The sequence below is a fragment of the Cherax quadricarinatus genome, chromosome 42 (assembly GCF_038502225.1).
Source record: "Cherax quadricarinatus isolate ZL_2023a chromosome 42, ASM3850222v1, whole genome shotgun sequence".
NCBI classification, from domain to species: Eukaryota; Metazoa; Arthropoda; class Malacostraca; order Decapoda; family Parastacidae; genus Cherax; species Cherax quadricarinatus.
Genome location: NC_091333.1, coordinates 28519676 through 28541491, shown reverse-complemented (window position 1 = coordinate 28541491; position 21816 = coordinate 28519676). Strand labels below are relative to the sequence as shown.

General features: G+C 51.6%; 1 long non-coding RNA gene across 1 annotated transcript in view; it reads left to right on the top strand.

The window, feature by feature from the left end:
* Positions 1–21111: 21111 nt before the first annotated feature.
* Positions 21112–21816, top strand: part of LOC128695553 (uncharacterized) — a 52524-nt gene continuing 51819 nt past the window's right edge. Inside the window, exon 1 of the long non-coding RNA XR_008408025.1 lies at positions 21112–21197. This is a non-coding gene — a long non-coding RNA (uncharacterized lncRNA). The remainder of the gene's footprint in view (positions 21198–21816) is intronic.

The following is a 21816-nucleotide window of genomic DNA, read 5'->3' as shown; positions in this document are numbered from 1 at the left end:
CCTGGGTGGTGGTGGTGAGGGAGGTTGTTGTTCCCTGGGTGGTGGTGGTGAGGGAAGTTGTTGTTGTTCACTGGTTGGTGGTGGTGAGGGAGGTTGTTGTTGTTCCCTGGGTGGTGGTGGTGAGGGAGGTTGTAGTTGTTCCCTGGGTTGTGGTGGCGAGGGAGGTTGTTGTTGTTGTTCCCTGGGTGGTGGGCGTGAGGGAGGTTGTTGTTGTTCCCTGGGTGGTGGTGGTGAGGGAGGTTGTTGTTGTTCCCTGGGTGGTGGTGGTGAGGGAAGTTGTTGTTGTTCCCTGGGGGGTGGTGGTGAGGGAGGTTGTTGTTGTTCCCTGGGTGGTGGTGGCGAGGGAGGTTGCTGTTGTTCCCTGGGTGGTGGTGGTGAGGGAGGTTGTTGTTGTTCCCTGGGTAGTGGTGGTGAGGGAGGTCGTTGTTGTTCCCTAGGTTGTGGTGGTGAGGGAGGTTGCTGTTGTTCCCTGGGTGGTGGTGGTGAGGGGGGGTTGATGTTCCCTGGGTGGTAGCGGTGAGGGAGGTTGTTGTTGTTCCCTGGGTGGTGGTGGTGAAGGAGGTTGTTGTTGTTCCCTGGGTGGTGGCGGTGAGGGAGGTTGTTGTTGTTCCCTGGGTGGTGGTGGTGAGGGAGGTTGTTGTTGTTCCCTGGGTGGTGGCGGTGAGGGAGGTTGTTGTTGTTCCCTGGGTGGTGGAGGTGAGGGAGGTTGTTGTTGTTCCCTGGGTAGTGGTGGTGAGGGAGGTTGTTGTTGTTCCCTGGGTGGTGGCGGTGAGGGAGGTTGTTGTTGTTCCCTGGGTGGTGGCGTTGAGGGAGGTTGTTGTTGTTCCCTGGGTGGTGGTGGTGAGGGAGGTTGTTGTTCCGTGGTTGGTGGTTGTGAGGGAGGTTGCTGTTGTTCCCTGGGTGGTTGTGGTGAGGGAAGTTGTTGTTCCCTGGGTGGTGGTGGTGAGGGAGGTTGTTGTTGTTCGCTGGGTGGTGGTGGTGAGGCAGGTTGTTGTTGTTCCCTGGGTGGTGGTGGTGAGGGAGGTTGTTGTTCCCTGGGTGGTGGTGGTGAGGGAGGTTGTTGTTGTTGCCTCGGTAGTGGTGGTGAGAGAGGTTGTTGTTGTTCCCTGGGTGGTGATGGTGAGGGAGGTTGTTGTTGTTCCCTGGTGGTGGTGGTGAGGGATGTTGTTGTTTTTCCGTGGGTTGTGGTGGTGAGGGAGATTGCTGATGTTCCCTGGGTGGTGGTGGTGAGGGAGATTGTTGATGTTCCATGGGTTGTGGTGGTGAGGGAGGTTGTTGATGTTCCCTGGGTTGTAGTGGTGGGGGAGGTTGTTGTTCCCTGGTTGGTGGTGGTGAGGGAGGTTGTTGTTGTTGTTCCCTGGGTGGTGGTGGTGAGGGAGGTTGTTGTTGTTCCCTGGGTGGTGGTGGTGAGGGAAGTTGTTGTTGTTCCCTGGGTGGTGGTGGTGAGGGAGGTTGTTGTTGTTCCCTGGGTTGTGGTGGTGAGGGAGTTGTTGTTGTTCCCTGGGTGGTGGTGGTGAGGGAGGTTGTTGTTGTTCCCAGGGTGGTGGTGGTGGTGGGGAGGGAGGTTGTTGTTCCCTGGGTGGTGGTGGTGAGGGAGGTTGTTGTTCCCTGGGTGGTAGTGGTGAGGGAGGTTGTTGTTGTTCCCTGGGTGGTGGTGGTGAGGGAGGTTGTTGTTGTTCCCTGGGGGGTGGTGGAGAGGGAGGTTGTTGTTCCCTGGGTGGTAGTGGTGAGTGAGGTTGTTGTTGTTCACTGGGTGGTGGTGGTGAGGGAGGTTGTTGTTGTTCCCTGGGTGGTGGTGGTGAGGGAGGTTGTTGTTGTTCCCTGGGTGGTGGTGGTGAGGGAGGTTGTTGTTGTTCACTGGGTGGTGGTGGTGAGGGAGGTTGTTGTTGTTCCCTGGGTGGTGGTGGTGAGGGAGGTTGTTGTTGTTCCCTGGGTTGTGGTGGTGAGGGAGGTTGTTGTTGTTCCCTGGGTTGTGGTGGTGAGGGAGGTTGTTGTTGTTCCCTGGGTGGTAGTGGTGAGGGAGGTTGTTGTTGTTCCCTGGGTGGTGGTGGTGAGGGAGGTTGTTGTTGTTCCCTGGGTGGTGGTGGTGAGGGAGGTTGTTGTTGTTCCCTGGGTTGTGGTGGTGAGGGAGGTTGTTGTTGTTCCCTGGGTGGTGGTGGTGAGGGAGGTTGTTGTTGTTCCCTGGGTTGTGGTGGTGAGGGAGGTTGTTGTTGTTCACTGGGTGGTGGTGGTGAGGGTGGTTGTTGTTGTTCCCTGGGTGGTGGTGGTGAGGGAGGTTGTTGTTGTTCCCTGGGTGGTGGTGGTGAGGGAGGTTGTTGTTGTTCCCTGGGTAGTGGTGGTGAGGGAGGTTGTTGTTGTTCCCTAGGTGGTGGTGGTGAGGGAGGTTGTTGTTGTTCCCTGGGTGGTGGTGGTGAGGGAGGTTGTTGTTGTTCCCTGGGTGGTGGTGGCGAGGGAGGTTGCTGTTGTTCCCTGGGTGGTGGTGGTGAGGGAGGTCGTTGTTGTTCCCTGGGTTGTGGTGGTGAGGGAGGTTGTTGTTGTTCCCTGGGTGGTGGTGGTGAGGGAGGTTGTTGTTCCCTGGGTGGTGGTGGTGAGGGAGGTTGTTGTTGTTCCCAGGGTGGTGGCGGTGAGGGAGGTTGTTGTTGTTCCCTGGGTGGTGGTGGTGAGGGAGGTTGTTGTTGTTCCCTGGGTGGTGGTGTTGATGGAGGTTGTTGTTGTTCCCTGGGTGGTGGTGGTGAGGGAGGTTGTTGTTGTTCCCTGGGTGGTGGTGGTGAGGGAGGTTGTTGTTGTTCCCTGGGTGGTGGTGGTGAGGGAGGTTGTTGTTGTTCCCTGGGTTGTGGTGGTGAGGGAGGTTGTTGTTGTTCCCTGGGTAGTGGTGGGGGGGGGTTGATGTTCCCTGGGTGGTGGTGGTGAGGGAGATTGTTGATGTTCCCTGGGTTGTGGTGGTGAGGGAGGTTGTTGTTGTTCCCTGGGTGGTGGTGGTGAGGGAGGTTGTTGTTCCCTGGGTAGTGGTGGTGAGGGAGGTTGTTGTTGTTCCCAGGGTGGTGGCGGTGAGGGAGGTTGTTGTTGTTCCCTGGGTGGTGGGGGTGAGGGAGGTTGTTGTTGTTCCCTGGGTGGTGGTGGTGAGGGAGGTTGTTGTTGTTCCCAGGGTGGTGGTGGTGAGGGAAGTTGTTGTTGTTCCCTGGGTGGTGGTGGTGAGGGAGGTTGTTGTTGTTCCCTGGGTGGTGGTGGTGAGGGAGGTTGTTGTTGTTTCCTGGGTGGTGGTGGCGAGGGAGGTTGCTGTTGTTCCCTGGGTGGTGGTGGTGAGGGAGGTCGTTGTTGTTCCCTGGGTTGTGGTGGTGAGGGAGGTTGTTGTTGTTCCCTGGGTGGTGGTGGTGAGGGAGGTTGTTGTTACCTGGGTGGTGGTGGTGAGGGAGGTTGTTGTTGTTCCCTGGGTGGTGGTGTTGATGGAGGTTGTTGTTGTTCCCTGTGTGGTGGTGGTGAGGGAGGTTGTTGTTGTTCCGTGGTTGGTGGTTGTGAGGGAGGTTGCTGTTGTTCCCTGGGTTGTTGTGGTGAGGGAAGTTGTTGTTCCCTGGGTGGTGGTGGTGAGGGAGGTTGTTGTTGTTCGCTGGGTGGTGGTGGTAAGGGAGGTTGTTGTTGTTCCCTGGGTGGTGGTGGTGAGGGAGGTTGTTGTTGTTCCCTGGGTGGTGGTGGTGAGGGAGGTTGTTGTTGTTCCCTGGGTGGTGATGGTGAGGGAGGTTGTTGTTGTTCCCTGATGGTGGTGGTGAGGGAGGTTGTTGTTGTTCCCTGGGTTGTGGTGGGGGGGGGTTGATGTTCCCTGGGTTGTGGTGGTGAGGGAGGTTGTTGATGTTCCCTGGGTTGTAGTGGTGAGGGAGGTTGTTGTTCCCTGGTTGGTGGTGGTGAGGGAGGTTGTTGTTGTTGTTCCCTGGGCGGTGGTGGTGAGGAAGGTTGTTGTTCCCTGGGTTGTGGTGGTGGGGGAGGTTGTTGTTGTTCCCTGGGTGGTTGTGGTGAGGGAGGTTGTTGTTCTTCCCTGGGTGGTGGTGGTGGTGAGGGAGGTTGTTGTTGTTCCCTGGGTGGTGGTGGTGAGGGAGCTTGTTGTTGTTCCCTGGGTGGTGGTGGTGAGCGAGGTTGTTGTTGCTCCCTGGGTAGTGGTGGTGAGGGAGGTTGTTGTTGTTCCCTGGGATGTGGTGGTGAGGTAGGTTGTTGTTGTTCCCTGGGTGGAGGTGGTGAGGGAGGTTGTTGTTGTTCCCTGGGTGGTGGTGATGAGGGATGTTGTTGTTGTTCCCTGGGTGGTGGTGGTGAGGGAGGTTGTTGTTGTTCCCTGGGTGGTGGTGGTGAGGAAGGTTGTTGTTGTTCCCTGAGTGGTGGTGGTGAGGGAGGTTGCTGTTGTTCCCTGGATGGTGGTGGTGAGGGAGGTTGTTGTTGTTCCCTGGGTGGTGGTGGTGAGGGAGGTTGTTTTTGTTCCCTGGGTGGTGGTGGTGAGGGAGGTTGTTGTTGTTCCCTGGGTGGTGGTGGTGAGGGAGGTTGTTGTTGTTCCCTGGGTTGTGGGGGTGAGGGAGGTTGTTGTTGTTCCCTGGGTAGTGGTGAGGGAGGTTGTTGTTGTTCCCTGGGTAGTGGTGAGGGGGGGTTGATGTTCCCTGGGTGGTGGTGGTGAGGGAGATTGTTGATGTTCCCTTGGTTGTGGTGGTGAGGGAGGTTGTTGTTGTTCCCTGGGTGGTGGTGGTGAGGGAGGTTGTTGTTCCCTGGGTGGTAGTGGTGAGGGAGGTTGTTGTTGTTCCCTGGGTGGTGGTGGTGAGGGAGGTTGTTGTTGTTCCCTGGGTGGTGGTTGTGAGGGAGGTTGTTGTTGTTCCCTGGGTGGTGGTGGTGAGGGAGGTTGTTGTTGTTCCCTGGGTGGTGGTGGTGAGTGAGGTTGTTGTTGTTCCCTAGGTGGTGGTGGTGAGGGAGGTTGTTGTTGTTCCCGGGTGGTGGTGGTGACGGAGGTTGTTGTTGTTCCCTGGGTGGTGGTGGTGAGGGAGGTTGTTGTTGTTCCCTGGGTGGTGGTGGTGAGTGAGGTTGTTGTTGTTCCCTAGGTGGTGGTGGTGAGGGAGGTTGTTGTTGTTCCCGGGTGGTGGTGGTGACGGAGGTTGTTGTTGTTCCCTGGGTGGTGGTGGTGAGGGAGGTTGTTGTTGTTCCCTGGGTGGTGGTGGTGAGGGAGGTTGTTGTTGTTCCCTGGGTGGTGGTGGTGGTGGTGAGGGAGGTTGTTGATGTTACCTGGGTTGTGGTGAGGGGGGGTTGATGTTCCCTGGGTGGTGGCGGTGAGGGAGGTTGTTGTTGTTCCCTGGGTGGTGGTGGTGAGGGAGGTTGTTGTTGTTCCCTGGGTGGAGGTGGTGGTGAGTGGGGTTGGTGTTCCCTGGGTGGTGGTGGTGAGGTGGGTTGTTGTTGTTCTCTGGGTGGTGGTGGTGAGGGAGGTTTTTGTTGTTCCCTGGGTGGTGGTGGTGAGGGAGGTTGTTGTTGTTCCCTGGGTTGTGGTGGTGAGGGGGGTTGATGTTCCCTTGGTGGTTGTGGTGAGGGAGGTTGTTGTTGTTCCCTGGGTGGTGGTGGTGAGGGAGGTTGTTGTTGTTCCCTGGGTGGTGGTGGTGAGGGAGGTTGTTGTTGTTCCCTGGGTGGTGGTGGTGAGGGAGGTTGTTGTTGTTCCCTGGGTGGTGGTGGTGAGGGGGGTTGACGTTCCCTGGGTGGTGGTGGTGAAGGAGGTTGTTGTTGTTCCCTGGGTGGTGGTGGTGAGGGAGGTTGTTGTTGTTCCCTGGGTGGTGGTGGTGAGGGAGGTTGTTGTTGTTCCCTGGGTGGTGGTGGTGAGGGAGGTTGTTGTTGTTCCCTGGGTGGTGGTGGAGAGGGAAGTTGTTGTTGTTCCCTGGGTGGTGGTGGTGAGGGAGGTTGTTGTTGTTCCCTGGGTGGTGGTGGTGAGGGAGGTTGTTGTTGTTCCCTGGGTGGTGGTGGTGAGGGAGGTTGTTGTTGTTCCCTGGGTGGTGGTGGAGAGGGAAGTTGTTGTTGTTCCCTGGGTGGTGGTGGTGAGGGAGGTTGTTGTTGTTCCCTGGGTGGTGGTGGTGAGGGAGGTTGTAGTTGGTCCCTGGGTGGTAGTGGTGAGGGAGGTTGTTGTTGTTCCCTGGGTGGTGGTGGTGAGTGGGGGGGGGGGTTGATGAAACACCGTCGTACTGTAAGCAAGTAAGTTTATTCAGGTATACACAAATACAGTTACATAGAATTATCATACATAGCAGCATATGTGTAGAGAACCTGGGATAACCCAAAAAAGTCAGAGTGACTTATTTCCATTGGGGTCCTTACTTACTTACTTATTTGATTGTCTGGCAGCGGAGGCAGTGTTTGGGTTAGCAGGGCTGTCTTCCTTACATATTCAGATCTTCTGTTTTGTCAAGATTTGAGTTACATTCTTAGTATTCTTGGGTCATTTTGAGATCTTCGTGGCAACCTGTTTGGTACGTAGTAACTGACAACTTGGGAAGTACGAAGTAGCTGGCAACCTGTCAGGTACGTAGTAACTGGCAAACTGTGTGGTACGTAGAAACTAGCAACCTGTGTGTTACGCAGTAACTGGCAACCTGTGCGGAACGTAGCAACTGGCAATCTGGGAAGTACGTAGTAAGACAACCTGTCAGGTACGTAGTGACTGGCAACCTGTGAAGCCCCTAGTAACTGGCAAACTGTGAGGTAGGTAGTAACTGGCAACCTGTGTGGTACATAGTAACTGGCAACCTGTGTGGAATGAAGTAACTGGCAATCTGAGAAGTACGTTGTAACTGACAACCTGGCAGGTACGTAGCAACTGGCAACCTGGGAAGAACGTAGTAGCTGGCAACCTGTCAGGTACGTAGTAACTGGCAACCTGTGAGTAACGTAGTAACTGGCAACCTGTGAGGTACGTAGTATCTGGCAACCTGTGTTTTACATAGTAACTGCTAACCTGAGAGGTACGTAGTAACTGGGAACCAGTGAAGTACTTAGTAACTGGTAACCTGTGAGGTACGCAGTAACTGGCAACCTGTGTGGTACTTAGTAACAGGCAGCCTGAGTGGTACGTAGTAACTACCAACCTGTGAGGTACGTAGTAACTGGCAACCTGGGTGGAACGTAGTAACTGGTAACCTGTGAGGTACGTAGTAACTGGCAACCTGCGAGGTACGTAGTAACTGGCACCCTGTGAGGTACGTAGTAACTGGCAACCTGTGTGGTACATAGTAACTGGCAACCTGTGAGGTACGTAGTAACTGGCAACATGTGAAGTACGTAGTAACTGGCAACCTGTTTAGTACGTAGTAGCTGGCAACCTGTGAGGTACTTAGTAACCTGCAACCTGTGAGGTACGCAGTACCTGGCAACCTCTGTTGTACGTAGTAACTGGCAGCTTGTGTGGTACGTAGTAACTGGCCACCTTTAAGGTACGCTGTAACTGGCAATCTGTAAGGTACGTAGTAACTGGCACCCTGTGTGGTACGTAGCAACTGACAACCTGTGTGGAACGTAGTAACTGGTAACCTGTGAGGTAGTTAGTAACTGGCAACCTGTGTGGAACGTAGCAACTGAGAACCTGAGTGGAACGTAGTAACTAGTAACCTGTGAGGTACGTAGTAACTAGCAACCTGTGTGGAACGTAGTAACTGGCAACCTGTGTGGTACGTAGTAACTGGCAATCTGGGAAGTACGTAGTAACTGGCAACCTGTCAGGTACGTAGTAGCTGGACACCTGGGAAGTACGTAGTAGATGGCAACCTGTCAGGAACGTAGTAACTGGCAACCTGTGTGGTACGTAGCAACTGGCAACCTGTGTGGAACATAGTAACTGGCAACCTGTGAGGTACGTAGTAACTAACAACATGCGTGGTACATAGTAACTGGCAACCTGTGAGGTACGTAGTAACTGGCAACCTGTGTGGTACATAGTAACTGGCAACCTGTGTGGTACGTAGTACCTGGCAACCTCTGTGGTACGTAGTAACTGGCAGCCTGTGTGGTACGTAGTAACTGGCCAACTTTAAGATACGCTGTAACTTGCAACCTGTGAGGTACGCAGTACCTGACAACCTGTGTTGTACGTAGTAGCTGGCAACCTGTCAGGTACGTAGTAACTGGCAACTTGTGTGATACGCAGTAACTGGCAACCTGTGAGGTACGTAGTAACTGACAATCTGTGTGGTACGTAGTAACCGTCATCCTGAGAGGTATGAAGTAACTGGCAACCTGTCAGGTACGTAGTAACTGGCAACCTGGAAAGTACGTAATAGCTGGCAACCTGTCAGGTACTTAGTAACTGGCAACCTGTCAGGAACGTAGTAACTGGCAACCCGTGTGGTACGCAGTAACTGGCAACCTGTGTGATACGTAGCAACTGGCAACCTGTGTTGTACGTAGTAACTGGCAACCGGTCAGGAACGTAGTAACAGGCAACCTGTGTGGTACGTAGCAACTGACAACCTGAGTGGAACGTAGTAACCTGTAACCTGTGAGGTGCGTAGTAACTGGCAACCTGCGAGGTACGTAGTAACTGGCAACCTGTGTGGAACGTAGTAACTGGCAATCTGGGAAGTACGTAGTAACTGGCAACCTGTCAGGTACGTAGTAGCTGAACACCTGGGAAGTACGTAGTAGATGGCAACCTGTCAGGAACGTAGTAACTGGCAACGTGTGTGCTATGTAGCAACTGGCAACCTGTGTGGAACGTAGTAACTGGCAACCTGTGAGGTACGTAGTAACTGGCAACCTGTGTGGTACATAGTAACTGGCAACCTGTGAGGTACATAGTAACTGGCAACCTGTGAGGTACATAGTAACTGGCAACCTGTGTGGTACGTAGTAACTGTCATCCTGAGAGGTATGTAGTAACTGGCAACCTGTCAGGTACGTAGTAACTGGCAACCTGTCAGGTACGTAGTAACTGGCAACCTGTGTGGTACGTAATAACTGGCAACCTGTGAGGTACGTTGTAACTGGCAACCTGTGTGGTACGTTGTAACTGGCAACCTGTGAGGTACGTACTAACTGGCAACCTGTGAGGTACGTAGTAACTGGCAACCTGTGAGGTACATAGTAACTGGCAACCTGTGTGGTACGTAGTAACTGGCATCCTGTGAGGAACGTAGTAACTGGTAACCTGTGAGGTACGTAGTAACTGGTAACCTGTGTGGTACGTAGCAACTGGTAACCTGTGTGGAATGTAGTAACTGGCAATCTGAGAAGTACGTAGTAACTGACAACCTGTCAGGTACGTAGCAACTGGCAACCTGAGAAGAACGTAGTAGCTGGCAACCTGTCAGGTACGTAGTAACTGGCAACCTGTGAGGTACGTAGTAACTGGCAACCTGTGTGGAACGTAGTAACTGGTAACCTGTGAGGTACGTAGTAACTGGCAACCTGCGAGGTACGTAGTAACTGGCACCCTGTGAGGTACGTAGTAACTGGCAACCTGTGTGGTACATAGTAACTGGCAACCTGTGAGATACGTAGTAACTGGCAACATGTGAAGTACGTAGTAAATGGCAACCTGTGTAGTACGTAGTAGCTGGCAACCTCCGAGGTACTTAGTAACCTGCAACCTGTGAGGTATGTACTACCTGGCAACCTCTGTGGTACGTAGTAACTGGCAGCCTGTGTAGTACGTAGTAACTGGCCTCCTTTAAGGTACGCTGTAACTGGCAACCTGTGAGGTACGTAGTAACTGGCACCCTGTGTGGTACGTAGCAACTGACAACCTGTGTGGAACGTAGTAACTGGTTCTCAGTAGTAGTAACCAGTTACCAGTAACCAGTGTACCAGTAGTTGACTCACTACCAACCGTCTCTGCCTGAGTCACTGTCTGTATTCATATTGTGCTGACCACAGCAGTATTCAAAGACCCCCTCACATATGGGTACTGTGGGTGGCCAGTCAGTTATACGAGAGTGAGCAAGGAGACAAGGCAGGCTGTTGGGCGCTCCCCACATTATCTGTAATTATACGTACTACCAGCCTACGTGAGTATTACTTTACCCTATCCACGTATCGAACTCCCACATGATAAATGGTGGCAGCGGTGGGAGCGTGGATTTAAGTTTTTACGGGTAATTCAAGACGTTAGAAGACTGTTTGTGAGTAGCCGGCAGGGTCAAAGGTGAACCGTCTCACCCACTCCAGCTACTCGCTCCCCTCACTCACCACCTCCAGCCTGCAAGCCTGTTGCAGCCGTTTCAAGCTTCCTGGCTTAGTTCGTGTGCTAATTGCTTCAATCTCCGAGGGGTTGACCCGGGTTTTGCAATTAAGCCAGTCATTAAGTCAGACTGTGGAAGTGAACGCCAGTCAGCCTATCATCCAGCCTGTCTCCTGTCATCCACCTGCTCCTCCGTGCTGTGTGCATCGTTACACGTCTTCCAGTCAGCCATTCTCGTGGGTTAAGCCAGTCAGCCAACCCAGCTTCTAACCCAGCTGAGAGAGAGAAGTAAGCCACGCAAGTTCAGAGCCTCTGAAGTATCGTCTCATGTATCGCTTTGTGCTCCCTGTTGGATGCTAAGAGTGGTCTTCACCATCCCTGTGGCATAGTGGCTTATCAAGCCACCTTCGTGGGTAGAGTGGAGTGCGCGCCAGAGCGCCAGCGAGAGTCACCTCACCCACCGCTATACACTCTCCCTCCACCAACCCACCACCAACCACCCACCTCATCTACCTGTGGTTGTTTGCACCCTTGTACCGGGTCCTAATACTGTTTTGGCTCACATAATTGGTCAAGAGATAGCTGAGCGCCAACGATAAAGCCAATTATGCGAGTTCACCGAGAAAGCGCATTTCTTCACGACGACAGTGTGAGTGTCGGCGTCATCACCTGTGAGGTACTTAGTAATTGGCAACCTGTGTGGAACGTAGCAACTGACAACCTGAGTGGAACGTAGTAACTGGTAACCTGTGAGGTACGTAGTAACTAGCAACCTGTGTGGAACGTAGTAACTGGCAACCTGTGTGGTACGTAGTAACTGGCAATCTGGGAAGTACGTAGTAACTGGCAACCTGTCAGGTACGTAGTAGCTGGACACCTGGGAAGTACGTAGTAGATGGCAACCTGTCAGGAACGTAGTAACTGGCAACCTGTGTGGTACGTAGCAACTGGCAACCTGTGTGGAACATAGTAACTGGCAACCTGTGAGGTAAGTAGTAACTAACAACATGTGTGGTACATAGTAACTGGCAACCTGTGAGGTACGTAGTAACTGGCAATCTGTGTGGTACATAGTAACTGGCAACCTGTGTGGTACGTAGTACCTGGTAACCTCTGTGGTACTTAGTAACTGGCAGCCTGTGTGGTACGTAGTAACTGGCCAACTTTAAGATACGCTGTAACTTGCAACCTATGAGGTACGCAGTACCTGACAACCTGTGTTGTACGTAGTAGCTGGCAACCTGTCAGGTACGTAGTAACTGGCAACTTGTGTGATACGCAGTAACTGGCAACCTGTGAGGTACGTAGTAACTGGCAATCTGTGTGGTACGTAGTAACCGTCATCCTGAGAGGTATGTAGTAACTGGCAACCTGTCAGGTACGTAGTAACTGGCAACCTGGAAAGTACGTAATAGCTGGCAACCTCTCAGGTACTTAGTAACTGGCAACCTGTCAGGCACGTAGTAACTGGCAACCCGTGTGGTGCGCAGTATCTGGCAAACTTTGAGGTACGTAGTAACTGGCAACCTGTGTGGTACGTAGTAACTGGCAATCTTAAAGGTACACAGTAACTGGCAACCTGTGTGATACGTAGCAACTGGCAACCTGTGTTGTACGTAGTAACTGGCAACCGGTCAGGAACGTAGTAACAGGCAACCTGTGTGGTACGTAGTAACTGGCAACCTGTGTTGTACGTAGTAACTGGCAACCGGTCAGGAACGTAGTAACAGGCAACCTGTGTGGTACGTAGTAACTGGCACCCTGTGTGGTACGTAGCAACTGACAACCTGAGTGGAACGTAGTAACCTGTAACCTGTGAGGTGCGTAGTAACTGGCAACCTGCGAGGTACGTAGTAACTGGCAACCTGTGTGGAACGTAGTAACTGGCAATCTGGGAAGTACGTAGTAACTGGCAACCTGTCAGGTACGTAGTAGCTGAACACCTGGGAAGTACGTAGTATTTGGCAACCTGTCAGGAACGTAGTAACTGGCAACGTGTGTGCTATGTAGCAACTGGCAACCTGTGTGGAAAGTAGTAACTGGCAACCTGTGAGGTACGTAGTACCTGGCAACCTGTGAGGTACGTAGTAACTGGCAACCTGTGTGGTACATAGTAACTGTCATCCTGAGAGGTATATAGTAACTGGCAACCTGTCAGGTACGTAGTAACTGGCAACCTGTCAGGTACGTAGTAACTGGCAACCTGTGTGGTAAGTAATAACTGGCAACCTGTGAGGTACGTTGTAACTGGCAACCTGTGTGGTACGTTGTACTGGCAACCTGTGAGGTACGTACTAACTGGCAACCTGTGAGGTACGTAGTAACTGGCAACCTGTGAGGTACGTAGTAACTGGCAACCTGTGTGGTACGTAGTAACTGGCATCCTGTGAGGAACGTAGTAACTGGTAACCTGTGAGGTACGTAGTAACTGGCAACCTGTGTGGTACGTAGCAACTGGCAACCTGTGTGGAATGTAGTAACTGGCAATCTGAGAAGTACGTAGTAACTGACAACCTGTCAGGTACGTAGCAACTGGCAACCTGGGAAGAACGTAGTAGCTGGCAACCTGTCAGGTACGTAGTAACTGGCAACCTGTGAGGTACGTAGTAACTGGCAATCTTAAAGGTACGCAGTAACTGGCAACCTGTGTGATACGTAGCAACTGGCAACCTGTGTTGTACGTAGTAACTGGCAACCGGTCAGGAACGTAGTAACAGGCAACCTGTGTGGTACGTAGTAACTGGCACCCTGTGTGGTACGTAGCAACTGACAACCTGAGTGGAACGTAGTAACCTGTAACCTGTGAGGTGCGTAGTAACTGGCAACCTGCGAGGTACGTAGTAACTGGCAACCTGTGTGGAACGTAGTAACTGGCAATCTGGGAAGTACGTAGTAGATGGCAACCTGTCAGGAACGTAGTAACTGGCAACGTGTGTGGTATGTAGCAACTGGCAACCTGTGTGGAACGTAGTAACTGGCAACCTGTGAGGTACGTAGTAACTGGCAACATGTTAAGTACGTAGTAACTGGCAACCTGTGAGGTACTTAGTAACTTGCAACCTGTGAGGTACGCAGTACCTGCCAACCTCTGTGGTACGTAGTAACTGGCAGCCTGTGTGGTACATAGTAACTGGCCACCTTTAAGGTACGCTGTAACTGGCAACCTGTGAGGTACGTAGTAACTGGCAACCTGTGTTGAACGTAGTAACTGGCAACCTGTCAGGTACGTAGTAACTGGCAACTTGTGTGGTACGTAGTAACTGGCAACCTGTGAGGTACGTAGTAACTGGCAACCTGTGTGGTACGTAGTAACTGTCATCCTGAGAGGTATGTAGTAAGTGGCAACCTGTCAGGTACGTAGTAACTGGCAACCTGTCAGGTACGTAGTAACTGGCAACCTGTGTGGTACGTAATAACTGGCAACCTGTGAGGTACGCTGTAACTGGCAACCTGTGTGGTACGTTGTAACTGGCAACCTGTGAGGTACGTACTAACTGGCAACCTGTGAGGTACGTAGTAACTGGCAACCTGTGTGGTACGTAGTAACTGGCATCCTGTGAGGAACGTAGTAACTGGTAACCTGTGATGTACGTTGTAACTGGCAACCTGTGTTGTACGTAGTAACTGGCAACCTGTGAGGTACGCAGTAACTGGCAGCCTGTGATGTACGTAGTAAGTGGCAGCCTGTGGTACGTAGCAACTGGCAACCTGTCAGATACATAGTAACCGGCAACCTGTGTGGTATGTAGTAACTGGGTTCCTGTGAGGTACGTAGTAACTGGCAACCTGTGAGGTATGTAGTAGCTGGCAACCTGTGTGGTACGTGGTAACTGGCAGCCTGTGCAGTACGTAGTAACTGGCAAGCTGGGAAGCACGTAGTAACTGGCAACCTGTGTGGTACGTAGTAACTGACAACCTGTGTGGTACGTAGTAACTGGCAACCTGCGAGGTACATAATAACTCGCAACCTCTCATGTCAATGCCCTCTTATATATATATATATATATATATATATATATATATATATATATATATATATATATATATATATATATATATATATATATATATATATATATATATATACTAGGAGGAGGTGCAGTATTACCATAGGGCTGAGGAAGAGTTGTTGAGGTTGTTTAAACAGGTAGAGAGGAACTCTGTAGTGGAGGGAAGGCGGGGTAGAGGTCGGCCTAGGAAAGGTTGGAGGTAGCGGATAAAGGAGGTCTTGTGTGCGACGTTCTTGGACTTCTAGAAAGCATAAGCGAGCGTGTTAGATGAGGGCGAAAGGGCCTGACGTGCTGTTGGAGTGTGAGCAAGGTAACATTTATGAAAGGATTCAGGGAAACCGAGCGGCCGGACTTGAGTCCTGGAGGTTGGAAGTACAGTGACTGCACTCTGAAGGAAGGGTGCAACTCTTGCAGTTTTATAACTATAGTTTAAAACTGCAAGACAGTGATGGAGTGAATGGTGATGCAAATTTTTCTTTTACGGGCCACTCTACCTTGGTGGGAGGCAGCCAGTGTGTTAATAAAAATACACACACATACACACACACACACACACACACACACACACACACACACACACACACACACACACACACACACACACAGGTGCAGGGAGGCCAAAACCAAGTGAGCTAGGGAATGGAAGAAGTTTAGAAGGCAAAGAACCCAGGAGAATAAGGAGAGCAGTCCTAGAGCCAGAAATGTTTATGCACAGGTAAGACGGGAGGCCCAAAGGCGACATGAGAATAACATAGCAGCGAAAGCCAAATCTGACCCAAAACTGTTGTACAGCCACGTCAGGAGGAATACAACAGTAAAGGACCAGATAATCAGGCTGAGGAAGGAAGGAGGAGAGATCACAAAAAACGACTGCAAAGTATGTGAGGAGCTCAACAGGAGATTCAAAGAAGTGTTAACAGAGGAGACAGAAGGGCCTCCAGAAAGGCAGAGAGGTGGGGTACACCATCAAGTGTTGGACACAATACATACAACCGAAGAAGAAGTGAAGAGGCTGTTAAGCGAGCTAGACACCTCAAAGGTGATAAGGCCTGATAGCATCTCTCCATGGGTTCTGAGAGAGGGAGCAGAGGCGCTTTGTGTACCCCTAACAACTATCTTCAGCACATCTCTCGAAACAGTACGACTACCGGAAGTATGGAAGACAGCAAATGTAGTCCCAATTTTTAAAAAAAGGAGACAAACACGAAGCATTGAACTACAGACCAGTATCACTGACGTGTATAGTATGCAAAGTCATGGAGAAAATTATCAGGAGTAGAGTGGTGGAACACCTAGAAAGGGATAAGCTTATCAACGACAGCCAGCACTTTTTCAGGGACGAGAAATCCTGCATCACAAACCTACTGGAGTTCTATGGCAGGGTGACGGCAGTAAGACAAGAGAGGGAGGGGTGGGTAGATTGCTGCCTTAAGTCATAAGTGATCCTCGTCTAGTTATTAGGCTTTACAGCCTATTAATCAGCCCGCCAGGCTGCCTCATACAGGATGTATACACCAAGAGGTGAATGATAAAGTGCATGTACTCTAAAAAGTATATGTTAATCTCTGTTTTAGTGATTAAAGTATTCTTGACTGGAGGTGAACAAGTGACAAGCGAACAGTAGATAGAGTTGTTACAACCAGTTCATTGGTTGTATCAGCCACTGCAGCACTAGGCTGCAGTACTAGGCCTGCTTCTTGCAGGCCTGGTGCTGCAGTTATTCTGTTTATTCATTGACAGTTGAGCTTTGCAACTTATCTTGGGTTTATAAAGCATATATCACAGATGTACGAGAATATATGTGCCGTCAAAGATGTAGGGGGGTGTGGGATGGAACAGTAGATTCACAGATGGTGGATCATTCAAGGCAGAGTGGTGCAGTGCTGGGTCTGTACCACTAAAGGCAAAGTGGTGCAGTGCTGGGTCTGCATTACTCATGACAGACTGGTGCAGTGTTGGGTCTGCACCACTCATGGCAGAGTGGCGCAGTGCTGGGTCTGCATCACTCATGGCAGAGTGGTGCAGTGTTGGGTCTATACCACTAAAGGCAGAGTAGTGCAGTGCTGGGTCTGCATTTCTCATGACAGACTGGTGCAGTGTTGGGTCTGCATCACTCATGGCAGAGTGGCGCAGTGCTGGGTCTGCACCACTCATGGCAGAGTGGTGCAGTGTTGGGTCTGTACCACTAAAGGCAGAGTGGTGCAGTGCTGGGTCTGTACCACTAAAGGCAGAGTGGTGCAGTGCTGGGTCTGTACCACTAAAGGCAGTGGTGCAGTGCTGGGTTTGTACCACTAAAGGCAGTGGTGTAGTGCTGGGTCTGTACCACTAAAGGCAGAGTAGTGCAGTGCTGGGTCTGCATCACTCATGACAGAGTGGTGCAGTGCTGGGTCTGAATCACTCATGACAGAGTGGTGCAGTGCTGGGTCTGAATCACTCATGACAGAGTGGTGCAGTGCTGGGTCTGCATCACTCATGACAGAGTGGTGCAGTGCTGGGTCTGCATCACTCATGACAGAGTGGTGCAGTGCTGGGTCTGAATCACTCATGACAGAGTGGTGCAGTGCTGGGTCTGAATCACTCATGACAGAGTGGTGCAGTGCTGGGTCTGCATCACTCATGACAGAGTGGTGCAGTGCTGGGTCTGCATCACTCATGGCAGAGTGGTGCAGTGCTGGGTCTGCACCACTCATGGCAGAGTGGTGCAGTGTTGGGTCTATACCACTAAAGGCAGAGTAGTGCAGTGCTGGGTCTGCATTACTCATGACAGACTGGTGCAGTGTTGGGTCTGCACCACTCATGGCAGAGTGGCGCAGTGCTGGGTCTGCATCACTCATGGCAGAGTGGTGCAGTGTTGGGTCTATACCACTAAAGGCAGAGTAGTGCAGTGCTGGGTCTGCATTTCTCATGACAGACTGGTGCAGTGTTGGGTCTGCATCACTCATGGCAGAGTGGCGCAGTGCTGGGTCTGCACCACTCATGGCAGAGTGGTGCAGTGTTGGGTCTGTACCACTAAAGGCAGAGTGGTGCAGTGCTGGGTCTGTACCACTAAAGGCAGAGTGGTGCAGTGCTGGGTCTGTACCACTAAAGGCAGTGGTGCAGTGCTGGGTTTGTACCACTAAAGGCAGTGGTGTAGTGCTGGGTCTGTACCACTAAAGGCAGAGTAGTGCAGTGCTGGGTCTGCATCACTCATGACAGAGTGGTGCAGTGCTGGGTCTGAATCACTCATGACAGAGTGGTGCAGTGCTGGGTCTGAATCACTCATGACAGAGTGGTGCAGTGCTGGGTCTGCATCACTCATGACAGAGTGGTGCAGTGCTGGGTCTGCATCACTCATGACAGAGTGGTGCAGTGCTGGGTCTGAATCACTCATGACAGAGTGGTGCAGTGCTGGGTCTGAATCACTCATGACAGAGTGGTGCAGTGCTGGGTCTGCATCACTCATGACAGAGTGGTGCAGTGCTGGGTCTGAATCACTCATGACAGAGTGGTGCAGTGCTGGGTCTGCATCACTCATGACAGAGTGGTGCAGTGCTGGGTCTGCATCACTCATGGCAGAGTGGTGCAGTGCTGGGTCTGCACCACTCATGACAGAGTGGTGCAGTGCTGGGTCTGCACCACTCATGACAGAGTGGTGCAGTGCTGGGTCTGCACCACTCATGATAGAGTGGTGCAGTGCTGGGTCTGCATCACTCATGACAGAGTGGTGCAGTGCTGGGTCTGCACCACTCATGATAGAGTGGTGCAGTGCTGGGTCTGCATCACTCATGGCAGAGTGGTGCAGTGCTGAGTCTGGATCACTCATGGCAGAGTGGTGCAGTGCTGGGTCTGCATCACTCATGGCAGAGTGGTGCAGTGTTGGGTCTGTATCACTCATGGCAGAGTGGTGCAGTGCTGGGTCTGCACCACTCATGACAGAGTGGTGCAGTGTTGGGTCTGTATCACTCATGACAGAGTGGTGCAGTGCTGGGTCTGGATCACTCATGACAGAGTGGTGCAGTGTTGGGTCTGCAGCACTCATGACAGAGTGGTGCAGTGCTGAGTCTGGATCACTCATGACAGAGTGGTGCAGTGCTGGGTCTGCAGCACTCATGACAGAGTGGTGCAGTGCTGAGTCTGGATCACTCATGACAGAGTGGTGCAGTGCTGGGTCTGGATCACTCATGACAGAGTGGTGCAGTGTTGGGTCTGCAGCACTCATGACAGAGTGGTGCAGTGCTGAGTCTGGATCACTCATGACAGAGTGGTGCAGTGTTGGGTCTGCAGCACTCATGACAGAGTGGTGCAGTGCTGAGTCTGGATCACTCATGACAGAGTGGTGCAGTGCTGAGTCTGGATCACTCATGACAGAGTGGTGCAGTGCTGAGTCTGGATCACTCATGACAGAGTGGTGCAGTGTTGGGTCTGCATCACTCATGACAGACTGGTGCAGTGTTGGGTCTGCACCACTCATGACAGACTGGTGCAGTGCTGGGTCTGCATCACTCCTGACAGACTGGTGCAGTGCTGGGTCTGCACCACTCCTGACAGACTGGTGCAGTGTTGGGTCTGCACCACTCATGACAGACTGGTGCAGTGCTGGGTCTGCACCACTCATGACAGACTGGTGCAGTGCTGGGTCTGCATCACTCCTGACAGAGTGGTGCAGTGTTGGGTCTGCATCACTCCTGACAGACTGGTGCAGTGTTGGGTCTGCACCACTCATGACAGACTGGTGCAGTGCTGGGTCTGCATCACTCCTGACAGAGTGGTGCAGTGTTGGGTCTGCATCACTCCTGACAGACTGGTGCAGTGTTGGGTCTGCATCACTCCTGACAGACTGGTGCAGTGTGGGTCTGCATCACTCATGACAGACTGGTGCAGTGTTGGGTCTGCACCACTCACGGCAGATTGGTGCAGTGTTAGGTCTGCATCACTCATGACAGACTGGTGCAGTGCTGGGTCTGCACCACTCCTGACAGACTGGTGCAGTGCTGGGTCTGCATCACTCCTGACAGACTGGTGCAGTGCTGGGTCTGCATCACTCCTGACAGACTGGTGCAGTGCTGGGTCTGCATCACTCCTGACAGACTGGTGCAGTGCTGGGTCTGCATCACTCCTGACAGACTGGTGCAGTGCTGGTCTGCATCACTCCTGACAGACTGGTGCAGTGCTGGGTCTGCATCACTCCTGACAGACTGGTGCAGTGCTGGGTCTGCATCACTCCTGACAGACTGGTGCAGTGCTGGTCTGCATCACTCCTGACAGACTGGTGTAGTGCTGGGTCTGCATCACTCCTGACAGACTGGTGCAGTGCTGGGTCTGCACCACTCCTGACAGACTGGTGCAGTGCTGGGTCTGCATCACTCATGACAGACTGGTGCAGTGCTGGGTCTGCATCACTCCTGACAGACTGGTGCAGTGCTGGGTCTGCACCACTCCTGACAGACTGGTGCAGTGCTGGGTCTGCATCACTCCTGACAGACTGGTGCAGTGCTGGTCTGCATCACTCCTGACAGACTGGTGTAGTGCTGGGTCTGCATCACTCCTGACAGACTGGTGCAGTGCTGGGTCTGCACCACTCCTGACAGACTGGTGCAGTGCTGGGTCTGCATCACTCAAGACAGACTGGTGCAGTGCTGGGTCTGCATCACTCCTGACAGACTGGTGCAGTGCTGGGTCTGCACCACTCCTGACAGACTGGTGCAGTGCTGGGTCTGCATCACTCCTGACAGACTGGTGCAGTGTTGGTCTGCATCACTCCTGACAGACTGGTGTAGTGCTGGGTCTGCATCACTCCTGACAGACTGGTGCAGTGCTGGGTCTGCACCACTCCTGACAGACTGGTGCAGTGCTGGGTCTACATCACTCATGACAGACTGGTGCAGTGCTGGGTCTGCATCACTCCTGACAGACTGGTGCAGTGCTGGGTCTGCACCACTCCTGACAGACTGGTGCAGTGCTGGGTCTGCATCACTCCTGACAGACTGGTGCAGTGCTGGTCTGCATCACTCCTGACAGACTGGTGCAGTGCTGGGTCTGCACCACTCCTGACAGACTGGTGCAGTGCTGGGTCTGCATCACTCATGACAGACTGGTGCAGTGCTGGGTCTGCATCACTCATGACAGACTGGTGCAGTGCTGGGTCTGCATCACTCCTGACAGACTGGTGCAGTGTTGGGTCTGCACCACTCACGGCAGAGTGGTGCAGTGTTGGGTCTGCATCACTCATGACAGACTGGTGCAGTGCTGGGTCTGCGGGTCAGCTACTCGCAGCCACCACGGTCCGATTCCCGGTTTGTTCTTCAGTTTGTGCATTGAGATTCGATCTTCACGAGTTATCATCGACTAACATTCTGATGAATATAACTTTTTGGAGTATGAGCAGCGAGAGCAACAGCTTTCCTACATGTGGAGAGGTGCATAGACCCATAGTACCCATATGGCCCATAGGTCCATGGTACCCATATGGCCCATAGGTCCATAGTACCCATATGGCCCATAGGTCCATAGTACCCATATGGCCCATAGATCCATAGTACCCATATGGCCCATAGGTCCATGGTACCCATATGGCCCATAGGTCCATAGTACCCATATGGCCCATAGATCCATAGTACCCATATGGCCTATAGGACCATAGTACCCATGTGGCCCATAGTGTAGTCGGTATGGTTTAAACCAGATAATCAACTTCTTACAGTTATATACACAGGTGTATATCTCTCATTGTTCATAAGCTGTGAGTTAACTTGACCCCCCTCCATTGTAGCTTATAAAATATTCTTGACCGGTGGTGAACAAGTCAAATGCTGTATTAATGACCCTTTGTGTAATCGATAGACTTCAAGCCCGGTTAACCACCCAGTCTTACAGTCATCCTTGTAAGGTAGAACTGGCAACTGTGAGACAGAGTATATAGTGGATGAGCAGACGATACCTTGACACAGTCATCCCTGGGAAGGTACAACTGACAGCCGCTGAGACACTCTACATGTTAGTTAAGGAAGAAGAGGATTGCGTCTTCTGTATTTCTGAAGGTAATTTACAATTGTTCAGATTTTGTTGAATTAATTTGACTTTTATATACAAATATCAAAGACATTTGAATAAAATAATTCACTTAACACAATAATAGCGACGCTGTTAACACTAGCTAATGCAATAAAAAGTAACTGTATCTGGCTTAGCATTAATTACTCTGCTACTCCATTAACCAAGAGTTTAAATTTACGCGACAATTAAAACATAATAATCCAGAGTCAACAAAAGTAGAAAAATTATATAAATTTGATGAAGACAGAAAGAGAAGGTTGAAGCATTATTTTTTAGTCTAGTAAGTGGACGATACCAAACTTTTTCCTGATACAGATTCTTTTCCTGTATTTTTTTTAAATTAGTGTGACTATTTTCAATATATAAGGTTTTGCTTATTGCACAATGGATAATAAATATTACAGGAAGGTTAAATTTCTCATAATTAATTAGTCACAATCATGAGGCTTACAAACTGAAGAAAAATAAATTATTAAATTCCTGAATTTATCTCCATAAAGAAGAAAGTCACAATACTATGACTGGAACAAATACAGTCATTGTATTAACTGGCCCTCTGGTAAACTGTCTACTCGGGTCTCTGGTAAACTGTCTACTCGGGTC